The sequence below is a fragment of the Ostrea edulis genome, chromosome 7 (assembly GCF_947568905.1).
Source record: "Ostrea edulis chromosome 7, xbOstEdul1.1, whole genome shotgun sequence".
NCBI classification, from domain to species: domain Eukaryota; kingdom Metazoa; phylum Mollusca; class Bivalvia; order Ostreida; family Ostreidae; genus Ostrea; species Ostrea edulis.
Window position 1 is genome coordinate 4,073,892 of NC_079170.1, and position 27,893 is coordinate 4,101,784.

A 27,893-nucleotide genomic window follows, 5' to 3' on the forward strand; every position below is an offset into this window, starting at 1 on the left:
TTTTTAATTATGTACAGTTTTGATTCCCAACAGATCAAAAAATAAACATAGAGAATTCTTCATTTCCTGTTATATTTATCTGAAATTTTTAAAGCTCACAGAAAGATTATTACATTGTGATTTTTATACGCCCGTCTTAAGACGGGACGTATTATGGTATGGCGTTCATGTCCGTCCGTCTGTCTGTCCGTCCGTCTGTTAGCTTTTTCGTGTCCGACCCGTAACTTAAATACTACAAGGCCTAGAATCATCAAACTTTGTCTGTAGATACATCTTGGGTAGAAGGTGTGTCGCACATTAAAACCAGGTCACTGTGGCTTTTCATTAAGAAGATGTCCGTCCGTCTGTTAGCTTTTTCGTGTCCGACCCGTAACTTAAATACTACAAGGCCTAGAATCATCAAACTTTGTCTGTAGATACATCTTGGGTAGAAGGTGTGTCGCACATTAAAACCAGGTCACTGTGACTTTTCATTAAGAAGATATCCGTCTGTCCGTCCGTCTGTTAGCTTTTTCGTGTCCGACCCGTAACTTAAATACTACAAGGCCTAGAATCATCAAACTTTGTCTGTAGATACATCTTGGGTAGAAGGTGTGTCGCACATTAAAACCAGGTCACTGTGACTTTTCATTAAGAAGATATCCGCCTGTCCGTCCGTCTGTTAGCTTTTTCGTGTCCGACCCGTAACTTAAATACTACAAGGCCTAAAATCATCAAACTTTGTCTGTAGATACATCTTGGGTAGAAGGTGTGTCGCACATTAAAACCAGGTCACTGTGACTATTCATTAAGAAGATATGGCCATATATGGCAAAAACTTGTCCAGCTCATAACTTGAAAACCAAAATTGGTCAACTAATGCATCTTAGGTAGAAGGTGTGTCGCATCCTACTTTAAGGTCACTGCGACATTTAATTAAGTTGATATATAAAAAAATGTTTTAATGGGTACAATCTATACTGTTAACAATATGTGATGGGCGTATCGTGTGCCGTGGCGGTGCACTTTATTTTGTATTATTTTAATTTGTGACTTTAATAAGAAAAACCAAGTGATGTTTAGCTCATCTGAGCCAGAAGCTCAAATGGGTTTGTGATCAAAGTCTGTTCAGTTAATGTATATCACGTTTTACAGACGTTGTTATTTTCAACTTTCTCTCCAGGAGCACATGAACAAGTTTTATTACACTTTTCTTAAAACATCCTTAATAGAAGGATATTCTTATTTTTCATTTCATCTGCAGGGAAATGCTCTTTTTCAAGAGGAGAACTTGTGAATCTATATATATTTGAAAATTGATTAGGTCAATAGCAAAAAATTATAGAAACCGTTCCATCGCCAAGAGCTCGATACTTTGAAGTGAATCAACCATTCAGATAAAGCCTGAAAATCCAAGGCCCACTGTTGTGGCCAATGTTGGCCATCATTCACAGTTAAATGCCCCTAATTACCAAGTAAAGGTCTAAATTTGAAGCCAATCACCAGTATATGGTGATGTCTCCACATGATTAAAAAATTCTCAAAGGAGACAAAATCAACATAAAATCAATCACACAGCTATGAAGGAAGACCTACTCGTTGCTTTGCAACGAGCTTTGCTCTAGTTATTATTATGTCTCCGAACACAAAGTGTCGGAGACATATTGTTTTTGCTCCGTTTCTTATTATGTCTCCGAACACAAAGTGTCGGAGACATATTGTTTTTGCTCCGTTTCTTATTAAGGTCTTCCGTTTCCAACGGAAGACCTTCTAGTGATTCTACTGTTTATTAAGGTCTTCCGTCTCCTGCGGAAGACCTTACTATTATTGTTCGCGTTCTTCTTCTTCATTAAGGTCTTCCGTCTCCTGCGGAAGACCTTACTATTATTGTTCGCGTTCTTCTTCTTCATTATTAAGGTCTTCCGTCTCCTGCGGAAGACCTTACTATTATTGTTCGCGTTCTTCTTCTTCATTAAGGTCTTCCGTCTCCTGCGGAAGACCTTACTATTATTGTTCGCGTTCTTCTTCTTCATTATTATTATTATTATTATTATTATTATTTTCCTTGGTAGTACACGCGTTTTTCTCAGCCATTTCTCGATCGATTTTCACGAAATTTTCAGGAAAGATGTCTTTTGATGACGAGACTTTGCTTGCAAAATTTCGTGCTTGATGTCACTTCCGGTCAGGAGTTGTCTCTCTTTTAGTGACTTTTTGAAGGGCCTTGTTGTCCACACATCTCCTCCGTTAGTTTTGAAGCTAGTCTTGAAATTTCTACACAAGATAGAGTAAACATTTTAGAAGATTTGTGGGGGATTCGATTTTACCGGAGGCGATTTGCCTAAACGCTCGCCTGGACCTGAAAAAATGGATGCCAAAATTTTTCGCCGATTTCGGCGATTTTTGACCTTTCATCCCCAATATCTTTTTTTCTTGCAAATATTTTGTTAAGACATGTAGAACAAAAGTTGTGCACATTTACAAGATCTTTTGGAAAATATCAAGATTTAGGGGCTAGCCCCTTAAATTAGGGATCTAGAAGGGCTCAAAGTCTAGATCAAATATCTCAAAAATCGTTAATATTTTGGTATAAGTCAAAGAACAAAAAATGTTCATCTCAACTATCCAAATCTATTCAGATAAAAATTTAGGTCATATGTTACGTAATAAGGGATTTTAAGGGCCAAAACCATAAATATTTTACCCCTTGTATCTCGAAAACGACAAATATTTTGAAAAGCAATAAAGAACAAAAGTTGTTCAGAATGATGATCTGAACAATATGCATATTTCGTTTTTACCCTATGTGGCCCCGTTAGGGAGCTACAGTTTGGCCCTTAAAAATTACTTCTAGAAATAACTCGAGAACGGTAAAGAATTTCTAAATACTTGTTGAACAAAAAATGTTTGAAATGTCATGACCTTTCTTACGATATCAAGCAAAAGGGGCTGACCCTTTAAATTAGGGGCCCAGAAGGGTCCAAAGGTTTATGAGAATATCTCAGAAACTATTAATATTTTGTAATAAGTCATTGAAGCGGAAATGTTCATCTAAACGAGCTTGTTCTTATCAAATCAAAAAGTAGGTCATATGTTACGTAATAAGGGATTTTAAGGGCCAAAATCATAAATAATTGACGCCTCATATCTTGAAAACGACAAATATTTTGAAAAGCATTATTGAACAAAAGTTGTTCAGAATGATAATCTAAACAATATGTACATTTCGTTTTTTCCCTATGTGGCCCCGTTAGGGAGCTACAGTTTGGCCCCTAAATATTTCTTGTAGAGATAACTCGAGAACGGTAAAGAATTTCTAAATACTTGTTGAGCAAAAAATGTTTAAAATGACAAGGCCTTTCTTACGATATCAAGCAAAACAGGCTGGCCCTTTAAATTAGGGGTTCAGAAGGGTCCAAATGTTTTTGAGAATATCTCAGAAACTATTAATATTTTATAATAAGTTGTAGAAGCGGAAATGTTCATCTCAACGAGCTTGATCTTATCAAATCAAAAAGTAGGTCATATGTTACGTAATTAGAGATTTTAAGGGCCAAAATCGTAAATATTTGACGCCTCATATCTTTAAAACGACATATTTTTTGAAAAGCATTATTGAACAAAAGTTGTTCAATGTGTCATAACCTATCGATCAATATCAGAAATGGGTCTGTGGGCCTCATGGCTCGCCTGTAGAGTCGATTTTTGTCGATATCAGTTGATTTCAAAAACTTGTAACTGGTAAATATTTTGTAAGGACATATTGAACAAAAGTTGTTCAGTTTATCGAGATCTATCGATTGATATCAAGAAATAGGCCTATGGTCCTAATGGCTCGCCTGTAGAGTCGATTTTTTGTCGATATCGGTCGATCTCAATAACTTTTTACAGGTAAATATTTTGTAAAGACATATAGAACTAAAGTTGTTGAGTCTATAGAGGGCTAACAAATGACATCAAGAAATAGGCCCGCGGGCCTTATGGCTCGCCTGGAGAGTCGAATTTCAAACGAATTTCACCGCAACTTTGCTTCAGAAGCTTATGATATGAAAAATTGATTATATCTAAAGTGTCTTAAAGTCGGAAACTAAATTGGGACTCATTTGTCTTTTTTTTTTTTTTTTTAACTCCGAGTGCATCAACAAATCGGACGGAAGACCTACTCGTTGCTCGCAACGAGATCGTGTCTAGTTATTATTATTATTATTATTATTTTCCTTGGTAGTACACGCGTTTTTCTCAGCCATTTCTCGATCGATTTTCACGAAATTTTCAGGAAAGATGTCCTTTGGTGACGAGACTTTGCTTGCAAAATTTCGTGCTTGACGTCACTTCCGGTCAGGAGTTATCTCTCTTTTAGTGACTTTTTGAAGGGCCTTGTTGTCCACGCATCTCCTCCGTTAGTTTTGAAGCTAGAGTCTTGAAATTTCTACACAAGATAGAGTAAACATTTTAGAAGATTTGTGGGCGATTCGATTTTACCGGAGGCGATTTGCCTAAACGCTCGCCTGGACCTGAAAAAATGGATGCCAAAATTCTTCGCCGATTTCGGCGATTTTTGACCTTTGATCTCCAATATCTTTTTTCTTGCAAATATTTTGTTAAGACATGTAGAACAAAAGTTGTGCACATTTACGAGATCTTTTGGAAAATATCAAGATTTAGGGGCTAGCTCCTTAAATTAGGGATCTAGAAGGGCTCAAAGTCTAGATCAAATATCTCAAAAATCGTTAATATTTTGGTATAAGTCAAAGTACAAAAAATGTTCATCTCAACAATCCAAATCTATTCATATAAAAATTTAGGTCATATGTTACGTAATAAAGGATTTTAAGGGCCAAAACCATAAAATTTTTACCCCTTGTATCTCGAAAACGACAAATATTTTGAAAAGCAATAAAGAACAAAAGTTGTTCAGAATGATGATCTGAACAATATGCATATTTCGTTTTTACCCTATGTGGCCCCGTTAGGGAGCTACAGTTTGGCCCCTAAAAATTACTTCTAGAAATAACTCGAGAACGGTAAAGAATTTCTAAATACTTGTTGAACAAAAAATGTTTGAAATGTCATGACCTTTCTTACGATATCAAGCAAAAGGGGCTGACCCTTTAAATTAGGGGCCCAGAAGGGTCCAAAGGTTTATGAGAATATCTCAGAAACTATTAATATTTTGTAATAAGTCATTGAAGCGGAAATGTTCATCTAAACGAGCTTGTTCTTATCAAATCAAAAAGTAGGTCATATGTTACGTAATAAGGGATTTTAAGGGCCAAAATCATAAATAATTGACGCCTCATATCTTGAAAACGACAAATATTTTGAAAAGCATTATTGAACAAAAGTTGTTCAGAATGATAATCTAAACAATATGTACATTTCGTTTTTTCCCTATGTGGCCCCGTTAGGGAGCTACAGTTTGGCCCCTAAATATTTCTTGTAGAGATAACTCGAGAACGGTAAAGAATTTCTAAATACTTGTTGAGCAAAAAATGTTTAAAATGACAAGGCCTTTCTTACGATATCAAGCAAAACGGGCTGGCCCTTTAAATTAGGGGTTCAGAAGGGTCCAAATGTTTTTGAGAATATCTCAGAAACTATTAATATTTTATAATAAGTTGTAGAAGCGGAAATGTTCATCTCAACGAGCTTGATCTTATCAAATCAAAAAGTAGGTCATATGTTACGTAATTAGAGATTTTAAGGGCCAAAATCGTAAATATTTGACACCTCATATCTTTAAAACGACATATTTTTTGAAAAGCATTATTGAACAAAAGTTGTTCAATGTGTCATAACCTATCGATCAATATCAAAAAATGGGTCTGTGGGCCTCATGGCTCGCCTGTAGAGTCGATTTTTGTCGATATCAGTCGATTTCAAAAACTTGTAACTGGTAAATATTTTGTAAGGACATATTGAACAAAAGTTGTACAGTTTATCGAGATCTATCGATTGATATCAAGAAATAGGCCTATGGTCCTAATGGCTCGCCTGTAGAGTCGATTTTTTGTCGATATCGGTCGATCTCAATAACTTTTTACAGGTAAATATTTTGTAAAGACATATAGAACTAAAGTTGTTGAGTCTATAGAGGGCTAACAAATGACATCAAGAAATAGGCCCGCGGGCCTTATGGCTCGCCTGGAGAGTCGAATTTCAAACGAATTTCACCGCAACTTTGCTTCAGAAGCTTATGATATGAAAAATTGATTATATCTAAAGTGTCTTAAAGTCGGAAACTAAATTGGGACTCATTTGTCTTTTTTTCTTTCTTTTTTTTTAACTCCGAGTGCATCAACAAATCGGACGGAAGACCTACTCGTTGCTCGCAACGAGATCGTGTCTAGTTATTATTATTATTATTATTATTTTTTTTTTTTTCCCTTTCGTCTCCTAGACCGTTGGATGGATTTTCCTGAAACTTTCACAGGTTATAGACAACGATGGTACCTCGAGGCATTTTTTTCATTTTTTCAAAATTCACTTCCGGTCGCAAGATATGTCCAATTTTCGTCTTTTTACAAGATATCTTGTCCAGCGTTTTTCTCAGAAACGGTAAAAGATAGAGTCACCAAATTTTCAGAGTTAATAGATCTCACTTCGTAGGCGTGCAGTATGGGGTTAAGAATGTCGGCCGTCACTTCCGGTCGTCACCGGAAGTGATTAAAGGAATCATGAATTTCAAACTTTTTTCTTTCAAATTGAAACCTATTTCGGTTTACTATATCTCGTTCTAATTCTCAAAAAATGTTGACCCCACCGGAAGTTGAATCTTCAACTTCCGGTTATATCAAATAAAGACTATTCATTATCTCATTTTTCAGTGCCATAAATCTCGATCATGAAACTAGTTAATGAGTTGAGTTTTACATATATTATAGTCACTATAAATGTCTAGAGTAACGTCAAATATTTTTGTAAAATTTACTTCCGGTCGGCAAATACGGCTTATTAGCTGTTTTCGTTGTCCAGCGTTTTTCTCAGAAACGGTAAAAGATAGAGTCACCAAATTTTCAGAGTTGATAGATCTCACTTTGTAGGCGTGCAGTAGGTGGTTAAGAATATTGACCGTCACTTCCGGTCGTCACCGGAAGTGATTGATGAATCATAAGTTTCAAACTTTTTTCTTTCAAACTGAAACCTATATCGGTTTACTAGGTCTTGTTGTAATTTTCAAAAAATGTTGACCCCACCGGAAGTTGAAACTCCAACTTCCGGTTATATCAAAGAAAGATTATTCATTCTCTCATTTTTCAGTGCCATAAATCTCGGTCATAAAACAAGTTAATGATTTGAATTTTACGTATGTTAGAGACAATATAATTGTCTAGATTATATTTAAATATTTTTGTAAAATTCACTTCCGGTCGTGAGATATGGGGTGGACATATTCAAACCTTGTTTTTTCAGTTTCTCAATAATGAATATAGATAGACGTTTGAAACTTGTAGAGTTGATCAACTAGCATTAGTCCATTGTACACATGCATTCAATTTTTTCGTCCGTCACTTCCGGTCTATACCGGAAGTATTTGAAAAAATGTCGATTTTCCAATTTCTTCTAGTGATTTCTCAGAGATGGCTGGATATATTTTCTTGAAATTTTCAGGAATAATGTCTGATGAAATGACCTTGCTATAGGTATTTTTGTTTTACAAAATTCACTTCCGGTCGGAAAATAGGGCCGATTTTCTGTTTCTCAAAAGGAATTTTGTCCAGCACTTTTCTTGGAAAAGGTAAAATATAGGTTCATCATATATTCAGGAATGATCAATCTCCGTTTGTAAGCGTGCAGTAGGGGGTTGAACATGTCGACCGTCACTTCCTGTCGTCACCGGAAGTGATGGAAAGAATCGCAAATTTCAAACTTTTTCTTTTAAATTGAAACCTATACTAGTTTATCAACTCTCTTTCAAAGTGTCAAAATAATATTGAGTCTGTCGGTGGTCAAAACGACTACTTCCGGTTTCTTGATAAAATACCTTTTTACTTTTCGTCTCTTTGTCCCCATAAATCTCGCTTATATTTGAAGTCTTTCATATGATTTTCACATGTCTTAATAAAAATATCAACTTCTAAAGTTTTGATAATTTTGTTTTTTAAAATTGACTTCCGGTCGGTAGTAACCTACTACTTTTTCTTTCTTTAGTCTACTTCTTTTTGTTAAGAACTTTTTCAGATAGAGACGTGAAATTTTCAGGGAATATAGACAGTAAAGAGTCGCTGTCATTTATAGAAAAACGCATCTGAATAGTACTTCCGGTCTTCTCCGGAAGTTACGAGAAAGAAGTAAAAAATTCGATAATACATTTCTCATACATTGTGAAGGCACATTTTCTGATACATTTAAATGGTTTTCGTAGAAATAGAAAGCTCTTTACCGGAAGTGGTCTAACGGAAGACCTACTCATTACTAGTAATGAGTGTCTAGTTATTCTTATTTTCTTCTTCTTCTTTTTATTCCTCTTCTTTCCAGAGAAATTTGTCCGCTCGATTTTATGAAAGTGTTTCGACAGATCCACTTCAAACTTTGTGAGCTGATAGGGGGTCATGAGGAGGGGTGCAATCAACATTCGAAATTTTCAAAATGGCCGCCGTTTCAAGATGGCGGCCAAAAAACGACAAAAACTCAAGGTTGTCGGATTTCAACCAAATTCGATTTCTAGGGTAATATGGTCACCCCGAGTCCATTACCACCATCAAAATTTTTTTTTTGAGCCGCCATTTTCAAAATGGCCGCCATATACCGAAATATTTGAAAGTGTTAAAATCTCTACAATATTTGGGTTCTGGGGTAAATGGAGGGTCCACAGTTCATTTCTAGCATCAGTATTTCCTTTCAATCAATTTTCAAATGTTTCAAAATGGCCGCCATTGAAGAAAATGGCGGCCAAAAATCAAGTCCGTCGGATTTCAACCATGCAAATTCAGTTTTTAGGGTTTTTTGAGAATCCTGAGTGCACATCTGGCATCAAAAAACATTTCTGACATGGGGAGGTGTTCGGAGACATTCGTGTTGGCATCCCAACACAGTTATAGCTCGTTATTATTATTTTCTTCTTATTCTTATTATTCCTCTTCTTTAGTGAGAAATTTGTCCGACCGATTTTGTGAAAGTGCTTCGACAGATCTACTTCAAACTTTTTGAGCTGATAAAGGGTCACTAGGAGGGGTGCATTCAACTTTTCAAATTTTCAAAATGGCCGCCGTTTCAAGATGGCGGCCAAAAAACGTCAAAGACTCAAGGTTGTCGGATTTCATCCAAATTCTATTTCTAGGGTAATTCAGTGACCCCAAGTCCATTTCCACCATCAAAATTTTTTTTTGAGCCGCCATTTTCAAAATGGCCGCCATATACCGAAAAATTTGAAAGTGTTAAAATCTCTACAACATTTGGCTTCTGGAGTCAATTGAGGGTCCACAATTCATTTCTAGCATCAGTATTTCCTTCCAATCAATTTTCAAATGTTTCAAAATGGCCGCCATTGAAGAAAATGGCGGCCAAAAATCAAGTCCGTCGGATTTCAACCAAATTTAGTTTCTAGGGTTTTTTGAGGATCCTGAGTGCATATCTGGCATCAAAAAGCATTTCTGACATGGGGAGGTGTTCGGAGACATTTGTGTTGGCATCCCAACACAGTTATAGCTCGTTATTATTCTTTTTCTCCTGTACTTTTTTGTCCGGTAGTGTTCTCAGAAACTACAAAAGGGATTGATATGAAACTTTCCAGGATGATAGTATAGCGTTTGTAGATGTGCATGGTGATAGTCATTTTGTCTGCACATGCATGCACGCGCGCGCACGTGCACTGCAATTTTGGTACAAAAATTGGAAAATCAGAATATTAAGGGGATCGATATGAAACCTAACTAGGATGGTAGTATATCATTTGTAGATATGAAAAATGATAGTAATTTTCTCTGCACGCGCACGCATGCGCGTGCACATGCATTACAAAATTTGTACACTAACTTTGGAATCAGTCTAACTTTTTTGTTGTTCATTGAAATAGCTTGATATTCATATCATAGGTAGATATTGAGACCCTTAACTGATTTGCATGGTCAAAATTACCAATTTGCACGCGCATGCACGTGCGCTTCATTTTGATTGGATAGTACTAAAACGTTTGTAACTATCTTATTTATGAAGCGAATGAGCTGATATTCACAGCATACGTAGACAATATGTGTATCTATATATTGGTATAACAAAAAATGCCAACGCACACGCGCATGCGCGTGGGACGTTTTTCAAATGTTCGATTTTTAAATGACGATAACGTTTTAGTTTTTCATCAAATTCTATTGATATTAGGGTTTTAGATGTGTCTTGGTACTCCTTACAAATTGCTGTGGTTAGAATTACTGCTCAGCACGTGCATGCACGTGTGCTGAATTCTGATTAGACGATTTTAAAATCGCTATAACTTCCTTATATTTGGTGGAAACGTTATGAAATTCATACTGTGGGTATATGATACAAATGCCTGTTGAACGACATCAACAAAAATTCGGAATCCTACACGCGTGCGCGTGTATGCACGTGCAACGCTTTCTTTCATTTCTTGGTACTGAAATGACCATATTAAACGTACTACATGTAATTAAAGGCTAAAATAAAATGATTTTTTGCTATAGATTCACAAGGACATCACATTTTATTTGAGGGAGGTTTGGGGAACATATGTAACGGTCCCCGTTACAATTAGAACTAGTTTTAAATAGTTGAAATTCATGAATGCTTGTAAGCTAACACTTAGTTATCAATGTTCTTTCCTCCTGTTGAATGACATTATACACCTCTCTCTCTCTCTCTCTCTCTCTCTCTCTCTCTCTCTCTCTCTCTCTCTCTCTCTCTCTCTCTCTCTCTCTCTCTCTCTCATGTATGTACATGCAAAGTGACGGTATTGTTTTGAACATATTTTATTGTACATACATAATATACAAAAGGATCAGAAACAAGTTCAAATAACTTACGAGTTCTTCTCCTTAAAAATATAACAATATATTATTGTAGAAAATTAATGTACAAAACATTTAAATTGAACATCAATTGAATCTTTTGGTTTCATGAATAAACGACTGAACATAAGAAAAAATACACTTGTTTAATTCAGAAGATAAAGTATTATTACCCCAAAGTAGAAGGTGGACATCGATAATAACTAGATCATTTAACCTCAGCAAGCTATCCATTAATTTATATCTAGCATTTGAATATTTACTGCAAATAAAGAAGAAATGATAAGCGTCTTCTTTCATACCACAAGAACATAACGGAGAATCAACAATATTGCGTCTATATAGATCGTAATTCAAAATACATGTGTGTCTAAGTTTGGTATGAATTATATTCAGAAAACGAGTACCATAGGAAAAATATGCCGGTGGTTTGGGATTGTTGATATTTTTGGAGCTAACACTCTTACGAAATTGCTTAACTGAAGTAGCTTGTCTTGATTCTATATCAAGTGAATTCCATTTTGATAAAGCATCAGGTACAAATGATTTCTTATAAAGTTCAAGTCGGCATTTTGGCATTTTATAATTGTCTCCATAACGGAGATTGTACTTGGATGTATTATTTATTTTTCTTGGGATCGTTTCTTGTAGATACTCAGGAACATCATTATTATGAACTCTGAACATGGTAACTAATTTAGCGGTCGTTCGTCTAAAAGACAGAGGCTCTAAGCCAGTTTTTAAATACAAAGAATCTCTAGATGCTAATATAGGAAGGCCAGTAATTATTCGCGCTGCACACAGTTGGACTTTTTCTAACAAATCACTATCGTATGCATTACAACCATCCCAAACCACTGAGGAATATTCTAAAGCTGGTCTAATAAAAGTAGTGTACATTTTTAATAGAGTGTTTCTTCCTAAAGTAAATTTTAGCTTTTTAAGAAGTCCTAAATTTTTGTAAGCCTTACTTGTTATTGTATTTATATAATATGACCAACCCAAATCACGTGAAATGAACAACCCTAAATTATTGTGCACTGGCACATATTCCAACTGACAATTTTGAAAAAATAATTTAGGAGGATCAATATTCTTATTCAATGTAAAAAATACAGCTTTTGTTTTAGAGGGGTTAAATTTTAACAACCATTGTTTAGACCTGATTCATCTAGAACACGAAGATCATGATTCAACGTGAATTCAATTTCATGTACGTTCTTAGATGCATATTGAATGGAGTTATCATCAGCAAATAATCTACAAAAAGACAGCATATTTTCAGCAACATCATTAACATAAATTAGAAACAATAGTGGTCCAAGAACAGAGCCTTGGGGTACCCCTGCATTTACACTTGCACTTGAAGACAAATGGTCTTTATACATAATTTTTTGGCTGCGACAAGAAAGATAATCAGAAAACCATTCAAGAATATTACCTTTGATCCCATAGGTTTGTAATTTAAAAAGAAGACCTTTGTGCCAAACTCTATCAAAAGCTTTAGATAGATCACAGAAAACCATGCAACAAGATTTACTATCGTCTATGCTTTTTGCAATGCTGTGATAAGTTTCTAATAGTTGAAAAACTGTAGAATGACCTGGTAAAAAGCCAGCTGGTATTTGTAGAATAAGTTGTTTTTATGAAAAAAATTATATACATGTTTAAAAATTATTCTTTCCATAACTTTGCTAACACAGCTTAAAAGGGACACGGGTCTATAATTACTAGGCAAAGAGGGATCATCTTTTTTGAAAAGAGGTAGAACATGTGACTCTTTCCAGAAGGTAGGAAAAGATTTTTCGCGCAGAGATTTATTGAAAAGCATACATAGTGGTTTAGAAATGACATGTGTTGTTGACTTTAGCATCCTATGACTTATACAATCGGGCCCAATAGCCTTGTTGACAGGAAGATTGGAATATCTATGACCTCTTGTTCTTCAATAAAAATATCAGTAATGCTGTCATTGCCCAAGTAATTTGAATGGGGCAAAATGTGGTTTGTGTCGTCAATATTTGATATTGAGGAAAAATATTTATTTAATACTTCTGCCTTTTCTCTATCTGAAAAAGCTACCATATTGATACCGTCATCGGAAATATATTGGATGGGCGGAATTTCGTTGCCGGCTTTAACCTGGAACACGCTTTTAATAAGTTTCCAGTATAATTTGTTGTTATTTTTTGAGTAGTCATTCAAATGTGTTTCAATGTTATCATAGTAATTCAAAATAGCGTGCTTTTTCATGTTATTAACTTTATTTCGAACTTTCCTGTAATCTTCCCAATGTTCTTCCTTTTTTGACTTTAAAGCTTTGTTACGTAATCGGTCTCTAGTCCGTATTGTTTTTCTTAATAAAGAATCGAACCACGGTTTATCATTCGGTCGAATTGTAACTGTCTTTTCAGGAATACATTCCTTCACAAAAGATAAAAAAATTTCCGAAAATTTTTTTGTTGCTAGTTCTATTGTATGCGCGTCATTGATAATTATTTTCCAATCATATTCTTGTATCAATGTATTTAATTTATCAATATTAGCATTTTTGTATACCCAAACTTTGCGTTTGTAAGCACGCTTTAAGTTATATTTTAACGAGACTGAAATGTATGTGGCTTTGTGATCACTAATTGAAGGTTCTACTTCGAGAGTACCAGACTCGACGACATTTAAAGTGTTTGTAACTAAAATAGGGTCAATGAGTGTTTGCGTGGTGTTCGAGACTCTCGTGGGCTCGCATATTTTGTTAACAAGGCTATTGTTAGATAATACATCTCGGAGTGGATGATAACGTGGGATATTTAAAAAGTCTACGTTGAGATCACCTACAATTATTATATTTTCGCTAATTTCTTGGACTTTCTCAATGGACCACGACAGATTGTTCCAGAATCCACCATCTGAATTAGGAGGACGATATATGCAGCATAAAAAGTAATTACAAGTAAGATTATCAATTTCAATCCAAATGCATTCAGTATTAGGGGGCTCAAAATCATAGCGACGATTCGCCTTAAGCATATTTGACAAATAAATCATAACTCCACGTGACGGTAAATAATTGTCAATCAGAGACAACAAAGTTTGAAAGCTGCACTATATTCCCTCTTATATACATGTATATATTTTTTGTGTAATCAAATGTCTATTTTGGATTGTGCATGTCATACCCGTGTCACCCCCAAAATGTATGTTGTTGATTATTAATCTTGTTTGTATGTAATTATCTTTAAATATTGAATTGTGAATGCAATTTATCCAAATAGATGTACTGTGTACATGCGCATACATGGTCAGAAACTGCAAAAAACCTTGAGCGGTCAAGCATTGAATAAGGCCGGGGAAAATATTCGACTTTGATATTTCCCAGTTTAACTGGAGACATCCTTATTGGCACGGGTTCAGTCACAGGCACCTGAAGTATGGACACTACTACTCACCTACCCCCCCCCCCCCCACTTCTGATTTTTCTTTGCAGCGATAATATTTCCAAAATATGTGGGCTCCCTGTCTATCCCATTTGTAATCTTTTCACACTTTTTGCAAGTTTCTACCGTTATTTTATCATACCGGTAGAACGCCAATCTCTAAAGCGACCCGGCGCTGATTGAAATCAATGTATTTGAATAGGTAGTCTATAATACTACAAAAAATTTAACACACAAGATATATTTTAACTGATTTATTGCAAAAACTTTTGTTTATCACTTTTGATATATATTTTTCACTTTTTGAAAAAAGGGCCTATGAATGAAATCGTATTTAATTGTGTTTAAAAAGAATTTTCTTTACCGAGTCGAGCGTACAAAAACGCATCAAAATCGATGCAGAAATAACACAGTTATCGATCTATAAGTAGCTATTTAAATTGCAAATTTAAAATTTAAACTGCAAAATCACAGCTCGAACATTGGGGTGGACCTAATATGAGTGTGTATTTATATATATATATATATATATATCATATGATATATCCTTTGTCATTTAAAAATCAATTAAGGGTGGGGGGGGGGTGAAATGACAGCTTGTCTTCCTGTGGCTTATTTCGTATCTGAATATAGCGAGAAAAGTTTGTTCAAATCAACCTTACAGCCAAAGCGTAAAAATGTGGCGGGATCTACAATATTTTAACAATTCAATATTATAAGTATGTGGAGTGGGAAGATTATGTGCTGCTATTTTGATAATTTTAGCTGAGCACTACATAATTTACAGTAGCGGATCTAGTGGGTGGGTTTTATTTGAACGTTATCAACCAAAAATTATCAGCATTTGCTCTTTTGCGGTCTTCGATTCACCTCCCTTTTTGAAGGAATTTTCTGGATCCGCCACAGATTTGTTATCAAGAAATACAGCTCAGTCCATGTTCACTTAAAATCTACAAGAGTTGTCTTTCTTTAAGAAGCAGAAGACACTTGCTGTGAAAACGGAAATGCATGCCGAATTCTGAAGAAACGCTTGTTTTAGGGATCTTTACAGGTACTTAGCAAAAATGACTGTCGGGTACAGTGCTATTAGGTAATACACTGAATATATTGTCTGGTTATTTATCTATATATTATGTGAGTTGAGTTGCATAAAAGAAATGTCGAATTGTCAACCTAGGCCTAACGTACATAAGTATGTTTTTGGTTTTGGGTAAATTCTTAATATCCTCATTAAACCCAATGTATAAAAGTAAAATGGAGCTGAAAAATTGCCAAACACCTTTTATTCAGCTCTCAGGAATGTGTACTGATAATGAAATATATTTCTTTTTTTTTAAATTGTTTTCACTTTAGAAAAAAAAAAAATCAAAGTCCATGAACCAACTTTTTTTCCATTGAAAAATGTTACATAAATTTTCTTAGGATCTTTAAATGATAGATTAGAGATTTAATAAGCTTAGAGGCATATGATAAGTATGTTTTTGAATAATATGATTGTGTTATATAATGCTCTGAAAATAACATAAATGCCACCCTTGAAACGAATTAGAAAATACATTACTGAAATTAATATTACGTTCGTAGCCTGTCGTGTCCGAAAATGAAGAAAAAATATGATGCCTCTTAATATTTCATGACGAGAATTTATTTACCGTATCACGTGTTGTTTGCATATTTCATGTCGTTATTAACTCAGTAAATGAATACCAAGCCAATTGTGATTGTGTTACTTATTTTATTTTTCAAACGATTTTCATGGTTACTTTTGGAGTCCGATTCGTTACGAACATAAATCACCTGGTTGCTAGTACGATTGAGATTCACATGATGTATTTCGATTTCTATTCTATTACGTCACCGATGCTGAACTCCCTATGTGTAATTGAACTCGCCCACAGATTTGCATTGTGGGATAGCGATGGCGGTAAATACAGTGTCCACAAAACGATGATTTCGTTACGAACATGATTCGTCGTTAACTGATGCAGAAAAATTCGTAAGTACTGTTTATTTTACGTTTATGCATACTAGAAAATACATAAATGAGTTATTTGCGACATATTCTTACTCATGTTTGTCAACTTCGAGAATTTTAACCCCGGGTTCTTGCCTGTTGGTCGACTTTACACTGAGACCGCAAGAGTTGTTTGTCGTGTCTGACGTAACGAACGTACGGAAACATTATTCTAAAAGTTTAAATTTGCATTTCTGACACTGAGGGTAATTTTTAGCCTATAGATGTTCGATTTAAAAAAAAGAAAACTGATTGGTTATTATGAATTATTTTAACAAACTGTAAATTTTCTATGGATGATGTTCGTATTATGAATTTATAAACGGACACATGATACGGCGCTGTTTTGTTGTCTTTTAACGAACATAGTATTAATGATTCTGTTTCATCTAAACTTTTCAGAATCAATCAATGTAATCATTATCAAAGATGTTATTTTACACAATGAGAGTTGTTTCATAGATGCTCTCTCCTTTTCAGATCAAGGAAGTTTGTGGGGGTGAATACCTTCTCCAATTTATGCTGCGGAAAGGAGACAGATTATATTGGCCCCCTGTGGATGAATTCTCTTGGGAGCCATATGATAACATACATCGACTTTTGCCAATACCTGTTTTGTCCAATTAAGCAGTCTTCCTCTGGAAGACAATTATTTTAATTTTGAAACATTCACACTCGCTCATGCTATTCAAAATTCATATTGATGTTGCATTGAAATAAATGTTTTCCTTAGCGTTGAAAAAAATGTGTCTGTGTTACTTCCATAAGATGATAGTTTTGCTATGAATGTATCCTAAGAATCGTACTGCTAACTCAAAGTAATAGAGTCATAACAGTAAAGATGTCTTCTTATGAAGGAAAAGATTGTGACTGTTTCTCTAATGATGTCTGTCATAATTTTATGGAATAAATCAAAGCCGAAAATTATGGAAGTAACGGCGTCTTAAATTCTTCAACCTGACTGCAAGGTCTGTAATAATAAATTTTGAAAAAAAAGTTTTTAATCACCTCTTCAGAAGATATCTTAAAGGTTGAATTACAGATTTACAATAAAAATACAGTTATTACTGCAGTATGTATTTTCATTCAGACACCATGTTACTTCCATAATTTTGTTAGTCATCTATATTCAAACTCATTTCAAATTAAATCCGTACCATGGATTATCTTTTACTTGGTATTTCTATAAACTAGAAGATGTAGACTACTCAAAACCATAAACCAAATAAGAAATAAATTAATTTGAAATTTATTGGTGAAAGTAACACTTTGCATCCCAGCTCCAGAAACTTACTTACATGGAGTTTGTTTACACCAGTGGCGGATCTAGGCAATTTTGAAAGGGGTGCGACCTAAATGTGTACTTTTTCTACACAAGGCCATGAAATGGAAAAAAAAAATTCTTTCTTTTTAAAAATATTATTCAACCAAATGGGGGGGGGGGGCGTGTTAACTCCTTGTAGATCCGTCACTGGTTTGGGTCACAGCTCTCTCTGGGGACAAGGATGGGGTATTAAAAGAGGTTCAAAGAACCACAGGGTACAATATGACATTTGATATAAAGGTTCAAGTTGTTTAATAGTGTGGCCTTTATGTTAGGAGTAAGGACTACTTAGGACTTTAGAAAATTTTAATTTATGCACACCGAGCGTACATTCAAGTTTGTTCACACAATGACTACTGAGGTCAGGGTGAGGTCACAAGAGGAAAAAGTGTTTTCTTCCAAGATAAATTTTCTTTTTAGGAACCACAAATTTAAATTCATTTTACAAATAAATCTATATGCAAGCATCATCTTGTACTTTTTAAAATTTGTACACAACACGACTCTTGTGTTCAAGATGAGGTCACTAAGGAGGAATACACAGAACTGAGATTTTTGTTTTAAAAGAGATAATGCTGCAACTCAGATGGGCATCCTCATTCACTGTAGATTACAGTTATTTCATGTTAGATGACCCCTGCGGGATTAGAATGGAGTCACAAAAGAGTTGTAATGATTACGTATGAATAAAGTAGACATTTTTAATGAAAATCTTTTAAAGGGCCAAATCATGATGAATTCTATTTTATTTAAAATTATGTGTACTAGCATCTCCATGTCTTGTAGATTCATAGTGACTATAGTTAACATTGCGACACCTGAGTCCAGGTAGGGGAAGATGCACTATATCCACCTGTGGGGCACAGCATCAAAAATGCATCATTTAATGTAATAATTAAAAGACTAATATCAATATCAAAGAATAATTGAAAAACTAATGATTTAGATCTGAACGCTGCTCAGGATGTCCACTTTTTTGTCTCGGGCTCGTAATCCTGTCTACTTTGTGTCTCGCTTGTTTTGTTTTTATTTAATTCCTATTGTCTATTTTATCTAGGATGTTGTCCACTAAGCTAATGATGGGGATCGTAGCACTACCCTGCACACAGACATGGAATGGATCTGCCCAGTCCATTATCAGAAGAGTGACCGGGACTGTTCGTCCCATCAGAGAAGTTTCTCGAGAAGCATTACAAGGTACAGAGCTACATCATCTTAAATTAGTTTTACTTCCTGGTCACTTGGCCAGCTATCAAATTTTTTTTTTGAATAATTATTTGAAAACTTTTTTATTTAAAACATTAGTTCTTAGATTTGAAACATTCATTATTAAACTTACTAACACATAGTATATATACTATACCTGTAACTAGTATATATATTGTACCTAATAACCATGTTAACAACTTGCAAATAATTAAGAAAAGAAAAAAAAATATACACTGTATTTATGATATCTTGAAGAAATAAATCAAGTCTTCCTGTTACATAATTTAAAGTGAGTCTGAGCTAGGTTTTGTTTGTCACATAAAGCTAACACAATAGTCAACATCATCTTCGTTTTGTCATTGTCATCTAGTAAGTGACCATGTATTCAGCAAAGTTCATTCTTTGTCACCATTTTAATTATTTCATGCTTTGAGGTGGCACTTTTAAGGAAGGAGTACACAGTTTGTGTTTCTGGCTGCAAGAAAAGCTCACCCACCCCCGAGTACATAATGTGTACAGGGGGTTATAGTAGGTACCACTCACTCTAAACAGGGACTTCATGTAGGGACTCATTTCTCCCGAGTGTCTTGACATTTACCAGCTGGTAACATATGTGTCTCGATCATCTAAGCCTCATTTACATTCTCAATTTGGGTTATAAATTATCATTTATTTTTTAGGGACTTGTATGAATGGGCAGAAGAAATTTTCTTAACTGACTATCCCATCATTGCCTGCTGTTGGAGACTGAACACTTTATTGAAAATCGCTGGGGTGTAGCAAACAGTCGGTGTCATCGCCCTGAGAAGAGTCAGAGAAGTATTCATTTTTATTGGAAAAAGTTTAGTTCATGTAAAGAGCATGAAAGCAGATTTTACAGTTATCTCCCTTAGACTATGTAAATTATAATACAGCTCTTGCTAATGATGTTATTTCACCTATTAAATGTTGTTTGAATGTTGTCAATTTGGTTTGTAGTCAAAGACATGAGTTATAGCTGCCTGTATTGTACCAGTTCACATACAGTTACCTACAGAATTAACAGTAGATTACATGTACCTGACTCTCTAGGGATGCATTTTTGCCTGAGTGATTATTGCTGTTGGTCTGCATACATCATTGTGTTTCGTCTGTCGTGCATTACCAATTGAACATGTTATATACCTGTCTGTAGATGGGATGTATTATGGTACAGCAATGTCTGTATGTCTGTCTGTAGATGTGGTGTATTATGGTACAGCAATGTCTGTGTGTCTGTCTGTAGATGGGACGTATTATGGTACAGCAATGTCTGTATGTCTGTCTGTAGATGGGATGTATTATGATACAGCAATGTCTGTATGTCTGTCTGTAGATGGGACGTATTATGGTACAGCAATGTCTGTATGTCTGTCTGTAGATGGGACGTATTATGGTACAGCAATGTCTGTATGTCTGTCTGTAGATGGGACGTATTATGGTACAGCAATGTCTGTATGTCTGTCTGTAGATGGGACGTATTATGGTACAGCAATGTCTGTATGTCTGTCTGTAGATGGGACGTATTATGGTACAGCAATGTCTGTATGTCTGTCTGTAGATGGGACGTATTATGGTACAGCAATGTCTGTATGTCTGTCTGTAGATGGGACGTATTATGGTACAGCAATGTCTGTATGTCTGTCTGTAGATGGGACGTATTATGGTACAGCAATGTCTGTATGTCTGTCTGTAGATGGGACGTATTATGGTACAGCAATGTCTGTATGTCTGTCTGTAGATGGGACGTATTATGGTACAGCAATGTCTGTATGTCTGTCTGTAGATGGGACATATTATGGTACAGCAATGTCTGTATGTCTGTCTTTAGATGGGACGTATTATGGTACAGCAATGTATGTGTGTCTGTCTGTAGATTGGACATATTATGGTACAGCAATGTATGTGTGTCTGTCTGTAGATGGGACGTATTATGGTACAGCAATGTCTGTGTGTCTGTCTGTAGATGGGACGTATTGTGACACAGGAATGTCTGTCTGTAGATGGGACGTATTATGGTACAGCAATGTCTGTGTGTCTGTCTGTAGATGGGACGTATTATGGTACAGCAATGTCTGTGTGTCTGTCTGTAGATGGGACGTATTATGACACAGCAATGCCTGTGTGTCTGTCTGTATATGGGATGTATTATGGTACAGCAATGTCTGTGTGTCTGTCTGTAGATGGGATATATTATGATACAGCAATGTATGTGTGTCTGTCTGTAGATGGGACATATTGTGACACAGCAATGTCTGTTTGTCTCTCTGTAGATGGGACGTATTATGGTACAGCAATGTCTGTGTGTCTGTCTGTAGATGGGATGTATTATGGTACAGCAATGTCTGTCTGTAGATGGGACGTATTGTGACACAGCAATGTCTGTGTAGATAGGACGTATTATGGTACAGCAATGTCTGTGTGTCTGTCTGTAGATTGGACGTATTGTGACACAGCAATGTCTGTGTGTCTGTCTGTAGATGGGGCGTATTATGGTACAGCAATGTCTGTGTGTCTGTCTGTAAATGGGATGGATTATGGTACAGCAATGTCTGTGTGTATGTCTGTAGATGGGATGTATTATGGTAGAGCAATGTTTGTGTGTCTGTCTGTAGATGGGACGTATTATGGTACAGCAATGTCTGTGTATCTGTCTGTAGATGGGATGTATTATGGTACAGCAATGTCTGTCTGTAGATGGGATGTATTGTGACACAGCAATGTCTGTCTGTAGATCGGACGTAAAGCAAAGTTCATTCTTTGTCACCATTTTAATTATTTCATGCTTTGAGGTGGCACTTTTAAGGAAGGAGTACACAGTTTGTGTTTCTGGTTGCAAGAACGGCTCACTCACCCCCGAGTACATAATGTGTACAGGGGGTTATAGTAGGTACCACTCACTCTAAACAGGGATTTCATGTAGGGACTCATTTCTCCCGAGTGTCTTGACATTTACCAGCTGGCAACATGTGTCTTGATCATCTAAGCCTCATTTACATTCTCAATTTGGGTTATAAATTATCATTTATTTTTTAGGGACTTGTATGAATGGGCAGAAGAAATTTTTTCTTCACTGGATATCCCTTCATTGCCTGCTGTTGGAGACTGAACACTTTATTGTAAATTGCTGGGGTGTAGCAAACAGTGGGTGTCATCGCCCTGAGAAGAGTCAGAGAAGTATTCATTTTTACTTTAAAAAGTTTAGTTCATGTAAAGAGCATGAAGGCAGATTTTACAGTTATCTCCCTTAGACTATGTAAATTATAATACAGCTCTTGCTAATGATGTTATTTCACCTATTAAATGTTGTTTGAATGTTGTCAATTTGGTTTGTAGTCAAAGACATGAGTTATAGCTGCCTGTATTGTACCAGTTCACATACAGTTACCTACAGAATTAACAGTATATTACATGTACCTGACTCTCTAGGGATGCATTTTTGCCTGAGTGATTATTGCTGTTGGTCTGCATACATCATTGTGTTTCGTCTGTCGTGCATTACCAATTGAACATGTTATATACCTGTCTGTAGATGGGACGTATTATGGTACAGCAATGTCTGTATGTCTGTCTGTAGATGGGACGTATTATGGTACAGCAATGTCTGTATGTCTGTCTGTAGATGGGACGTATTATGGTACAGCAATGTCTGTATGTCTGTCTGTAGATGGGACATATTATGGTACAGCAATGTCTGTATGTCTGTCTGTAGATGGGACATATTATGGTAAAGCAATGTCTGTATGTCTGTCTGTAGATGGGACGTATTATGGTACAGCAATGTCTGTGTGTCTGTCTGTAGATTGGACATATTATGGTACAGCACTGTCTGTATGTCTGTCTGTAGATTGGACATATTATGGTACAGCAATGTATGTGTGTCTGTCTGTAGATGGGACGTATTATGGTACAGCAATGTCTGTGTGTCCGTCTGTAGATGGGACGTATTGTGACACAGCAATGTCTGTATGTCCGTCTGTAGATGGGACGTATTATGGTACAGCAATGTCTGTGTGTCTGTCTGTAGATGGGACGTATTATGGTACAGCAATGTATGTGTGTCTGTCTGTAGATGGGATGTATTATGGTACAGCAATGTCTGTATGTCCGTCTGTACATGGGACGTATTATGGTACAGCAATGTCTGTATGTCCGTCTGTAGATGGGACGTATTATGGTACAGCAATGTCTGTGTATCTGTCTGTAGATGGGACGTATTATGGTACAGCAATGTATGTGTCTGTTTTAAGATGGGATGCACTGTCCTCCATCTGAATGCTTTGTTATGATGTATGAAATGCCCTCTAATACTCAGGTGACCGATAAGGCCAGTGAGTAACCTGTTTAGATTTATTGATTGTATCTTGCTTAACATCTCGCACGAGAATTTTTCACTCGTATGGAGACGTCACCAAGACCGGTGAAGGGCTTCAAATTTAGGCCTATGCTCAGCGCTTACAGCCATTGAGCAGTGAGGGTTCTTTAGCGTGTCACACCTACTGTGACTCGGGACATCTGTTTTAAGGTCTTCTCCGAGGACCCATGACATTCGCACTTGATGCCGAGCATTTGATGATGGAACTGTCACTACCTATTAATTTTAACGACTTAGGTCTGTCACAGCCGGGATTTGAACCCCAGCCTCCCGCATGCGGGGTGAACGTCCAACCTCTCAGCAACCGTGATGATATCAAGCTGCCTTCTTTTGACAAATTCATGAGGATTTTGATTTGCTCAAACTTTTTTTTACTAGTACCTGTCTGATTTCTGGTCATTCCAGCTCTCATTGTCACTTTGGTTTTTCAGCTCCCTGGGCCTCTTGAGATGGTGACACCCTGTAGTAGGAGCAGTTCCTACCGGTATCTCTTAAAAGCAGACAGAGGTTTTCTTAGCATCTGATCCATTGCTGGGGACAAACTTTTGTATGGAGCTGGTAAAAGTTCTATCTTTTTTTTAAGCTTGTTTGAGCTATAAGCTCAAGTGGGCTTTTCTGATCACCCATTGTTTGTCGTACATCTGTTTATCTGTCTGTCTGTAAACTTATTTTTAACTTCTCTGCAATCACAGAGCCCAATTTCAACCAAACTTACTACCCCTAAAGGATTAGAAATCGTTTAAATGAAGGACCTTCAAAGATAATCAACAATTGAAAAAAGATAACATTGGGTCATTTAAGAATCGTCTCCATAACTACTGAGCTAGAAATGACGAAACATCTATAAGTCATGTGAAACCTTACTCAGTGATTGGGATAAGCTTAAGGATATGCGGGACGATGATCAAGTGATGTTCGCGAATTTATTATAAATTTAGAACTGGACGCAGCGTAGTTAAGCTTCCTGAGAAAAATCACAATACTGTACAGACACACTATATGACGTCATAATAAAAAAAAAGTACGTCACGACGTTGTATCGCGGGGAAAATGTCATCATATTTTGTCGTAATTTGCTACCGCTGTAAAGTGTCATGTGTAAATCTGTTGATTGAATTCTTGTCAAATGATAATTTTCATTTTATTTCATAGTAATTACAAGTCTCTTTTTCATATATATACAATGCATATATTTTATATATGTATAGTATGCGCCACAATAATTTTGATAGTATAGCCTACAAGTCACCGAAATCGCTCCTGCATGCACATGCAATTTGCATCTCTAGGCATTTACAAAAAGAAAGTCAACCGTCTGTAAACAATGACTCAGTGCAAGTGTAAGATGATGATCGTTTGTTGATATTTACTATAGTAGTGTGAAACTAGAACTGGACACACATTTCTCCGAATCTTGCTTGGGAAACGTACGAATTATTCAGGTGCTTTTATAATCGATCCTTGTTTGCGAAAAATACCCCTCCCCCTTTATGACGACAATCGTTACTTTTGTTCAAATATTAACGTCCATACTAGGAATGCATTTTCATGAAAATATAAGTATGCTTTATCTCTGAAACTATTTCATATTCCAAATTATTTTTACTAACTTTACGAAACACTGCTGCTAAAATGGTAACTAATTAAAAAAATATGGCACACGTCGGAATTTATGCAAGAAGCAGACATGTGAAAAAGAAAAAAGTGCAAAGTCACAACATGTGCGATATATAAATACCTTCAAAAATAGCATGGAGATGATCGAGTCAAGCGACACTAGCTACCATGGCCGCGGAAATGCTGTTGATCTAGTAAAGGAAGTAGTAGCTCATATTGACGTTAACTAGACCTAACCCGTGGTTTGAAAGAAGACGTATTGTTTAGAGCTAGACAAGACGTTTTGTTCGAAGCCATGTTTAATATATACATGTATGTTTAAAAAAAATAACTTTTAATTTGTTTTCATTAATTAACTCAATTTTTGTTCCATAATTATGAAAATTCTAAATATTTCAATAGGTTCCAAACAAATATAGTTTCTAACAATGTATTTCAAAACAGGCACGAAGAATTAGGCTGCCCCCCCCCCCCCCCTTTTTTTTTAATTTTGAAGTGCAAATAAATTGAGACTGTACCATCCCCCATTACTTTTAACAGTAGTTGTACATGAAAAGAATATAAGCTTGAAAGTTATTAATAACAAATATTTCGTCAAGCCTAACTCCAAGTGAACATATCAATGTATAACTTCAAGGACGCCTACCTCAAAATCAAGATTAGCTTCACCCCTTCATATTTCTACAGGAAGTTAGGTATATGAATGCAAGGTGAAGATAACGAACAGTGATCAATCTCACAACTCCTACAAGCAATACAAAATAGATAGTTGGGCAAACACGGACCCCTGGACACACCAGAGGTGGGATCAGGTGCCTAGGAGGAGTAAGCATCCCCTGTTGACCGGTCACACCCGCCGTGAGCCCCATATCCTGATCAGGTAAACGGAGTTATCCGCAGTCAAAATCAGTGTGCCAAGAACGGCTTAACAATCGGTATGAAACACGTCAGACAGCATTTGACCCAATGCGAGGTTGTATTGACGAACTAGATCGTTATAACGACCATAGAATTTGCGAAATGCTGACTTCAATCGAGACTGTTGAAATCCCTGTACCATCAACTTGTTTGTCAGTAGCTTACCTCGATTTAAAAACTGACTATACCCAGAACAAGCTCTTGCATATCGAATCAGTTGAGATATGTAAACACCATATGCAGGTGATAATGGAATATTGCTACATAAATGTGGGAAGTTGACGATGGAGAAGCTGAAATCATCCCGTTTGTCATACAGTTGAGTTGTTAGTTTGCCGTTAATGTCTACTTTCAATAAAATATCTAAGTATGAAGCAGAAGTGGACGACTCTGTGGTGTCCTTTATTTCCAGCTTTAATTGCAGTGTTTGCAAAAAAATTCATTGACAAGTTTTTGAGCAGTGCTTCATTTAGTATCTGGACTACCCTGTTTTGGGGTACCAATTTCCACCCCAAATCCTTAAATTTTCTCAATTTCTTATTATATGGTTATGTTTAAGCATTTTATTATTATATATTTTATATTTTACATATATTCTAAAAATTATTGTAAAAGATATAGATAAAAATTCCATCAAATTATTTTTTTGAATTGAAAATGGGAATAATCTTGTAAAATTCACAATTTTCGAAAAGGGGGGTAATTCAAAGCTTATTATCTCCCTTGTATACCTAGAAAGTGGCCATGAAATTTATACACATTGTACAGGACATCCTGGCTTCATGAAAAAAAGATAAAATATTCATTGACAAGTTATTTTTCGCCACATCGTCCCGCATGTCCTTAATGTGACAATGGTGCGTTACCAGCTAGTGTCAATGTGACATTTCTAAAATGAATGCGCCATATTGAAATTTTTATGAGACATTTTAAAATGACAAGTCTGAGAGTCCAGTAAATTATAATCTAAACACTACTGACAGACTGTAATGCCATAGGTAACTTTATCTGAGACGAACACGAACTCACAATTTCCAATGGTTTCCTTTCTGCACCAGATGCAAAATATGAGACCATCATTGTATTCAAGCCTCATACGTCTTAGCCCCAACTTTCTCTTCTGTAAGAACTGGTTGTTTCACCGATTTTCAACCAGAAATCACGATCTTAATCGCTGCCGGAAATATGTACTGGCCCGCCGGGCATGCGCGTTAATAATTTTTGGTAGCCCAATCCCGATTTTACTAGCCACGGTCATCGGGCTACCGCTTAATTTCGAAGACTGGCGCAGTGTTTCAATATTCTATGCGCCATTTTTTTTAAATTTAATGCGACTGGCGCAGGGCGCGTGCTTATCCCAATCACTGAGCCTTACGGACATATTGTAAATTGTTTGAAGTCTTGTTCCAGGGGATAGGATTAGGGTCACCGGTGCTTAGGAAAGACAAACACAACAGGCCAATGACCCCATTTATGGTAAATCGGAGGGGACATTCTGAAATTTATTGGGCTGAAATAATGTAAATTGAGGCCATTTTTTTTCTTACAGAAATTTGTCCATTGTCCGTCATCATTGTCGTAGGGGTCATCATAAACTTTTCACATGTTCATCTTCTCCTGAACCAGTGGGCCAATTTCAACCAAGCTTGACACAAAGCATCCTTGGGTAAATGGAATTCAAGTTTGTTCAAATGAAGGACCACATTCTTCTCCAAGGGGAGATGATAGCAAAATAGTGAAACTACATTAACATCTTTAAAGAATCTTCTTCTCCAGAACCACTGGGCCAATTTCAACCAAACCTGACACAAGGGGATTCATGTTTGTTCAAATGAAGGGTCGTGCCCCTTTCCAAGTGGGGTTAATAGTGAAATAGTGAAAATACATTGACGACTTTTGAAAATCTTCTTCTCCAGAAACAATTGGCCAATTTCATCCAATTATGGCACAAAACATCCTTGCAGGGGTAAAGGGGATTCAAAATTGTTCAAATGAAAGGCCATGTCCCCTTTAAATGAAGATAATCACAAAAATGCAG

General features: G+C 36.1%; 1 long non-coding RNA gene across 1 annotated transcript; it reads left to right on the forward strand.

The window, feature by feature from the left end:
* The first annotated feature begins 15,576 nt into the window (after window positions 1–15,576).
* Window positions 15,577–17,139, forward strand: LOC130047701 (uncharacterized). The gene is made up of 2 exons (XR_008796522.1): window positions 15,577–16,376; window positions 16,875–17,139. It is a non-coding gene; the product is annotated as an uncharacterized LOC130047701 (long non-coding RNA).
* The last annotated feature ends 10,754 nt before the right edge of the window (window positions 17,140–27,893 follow it).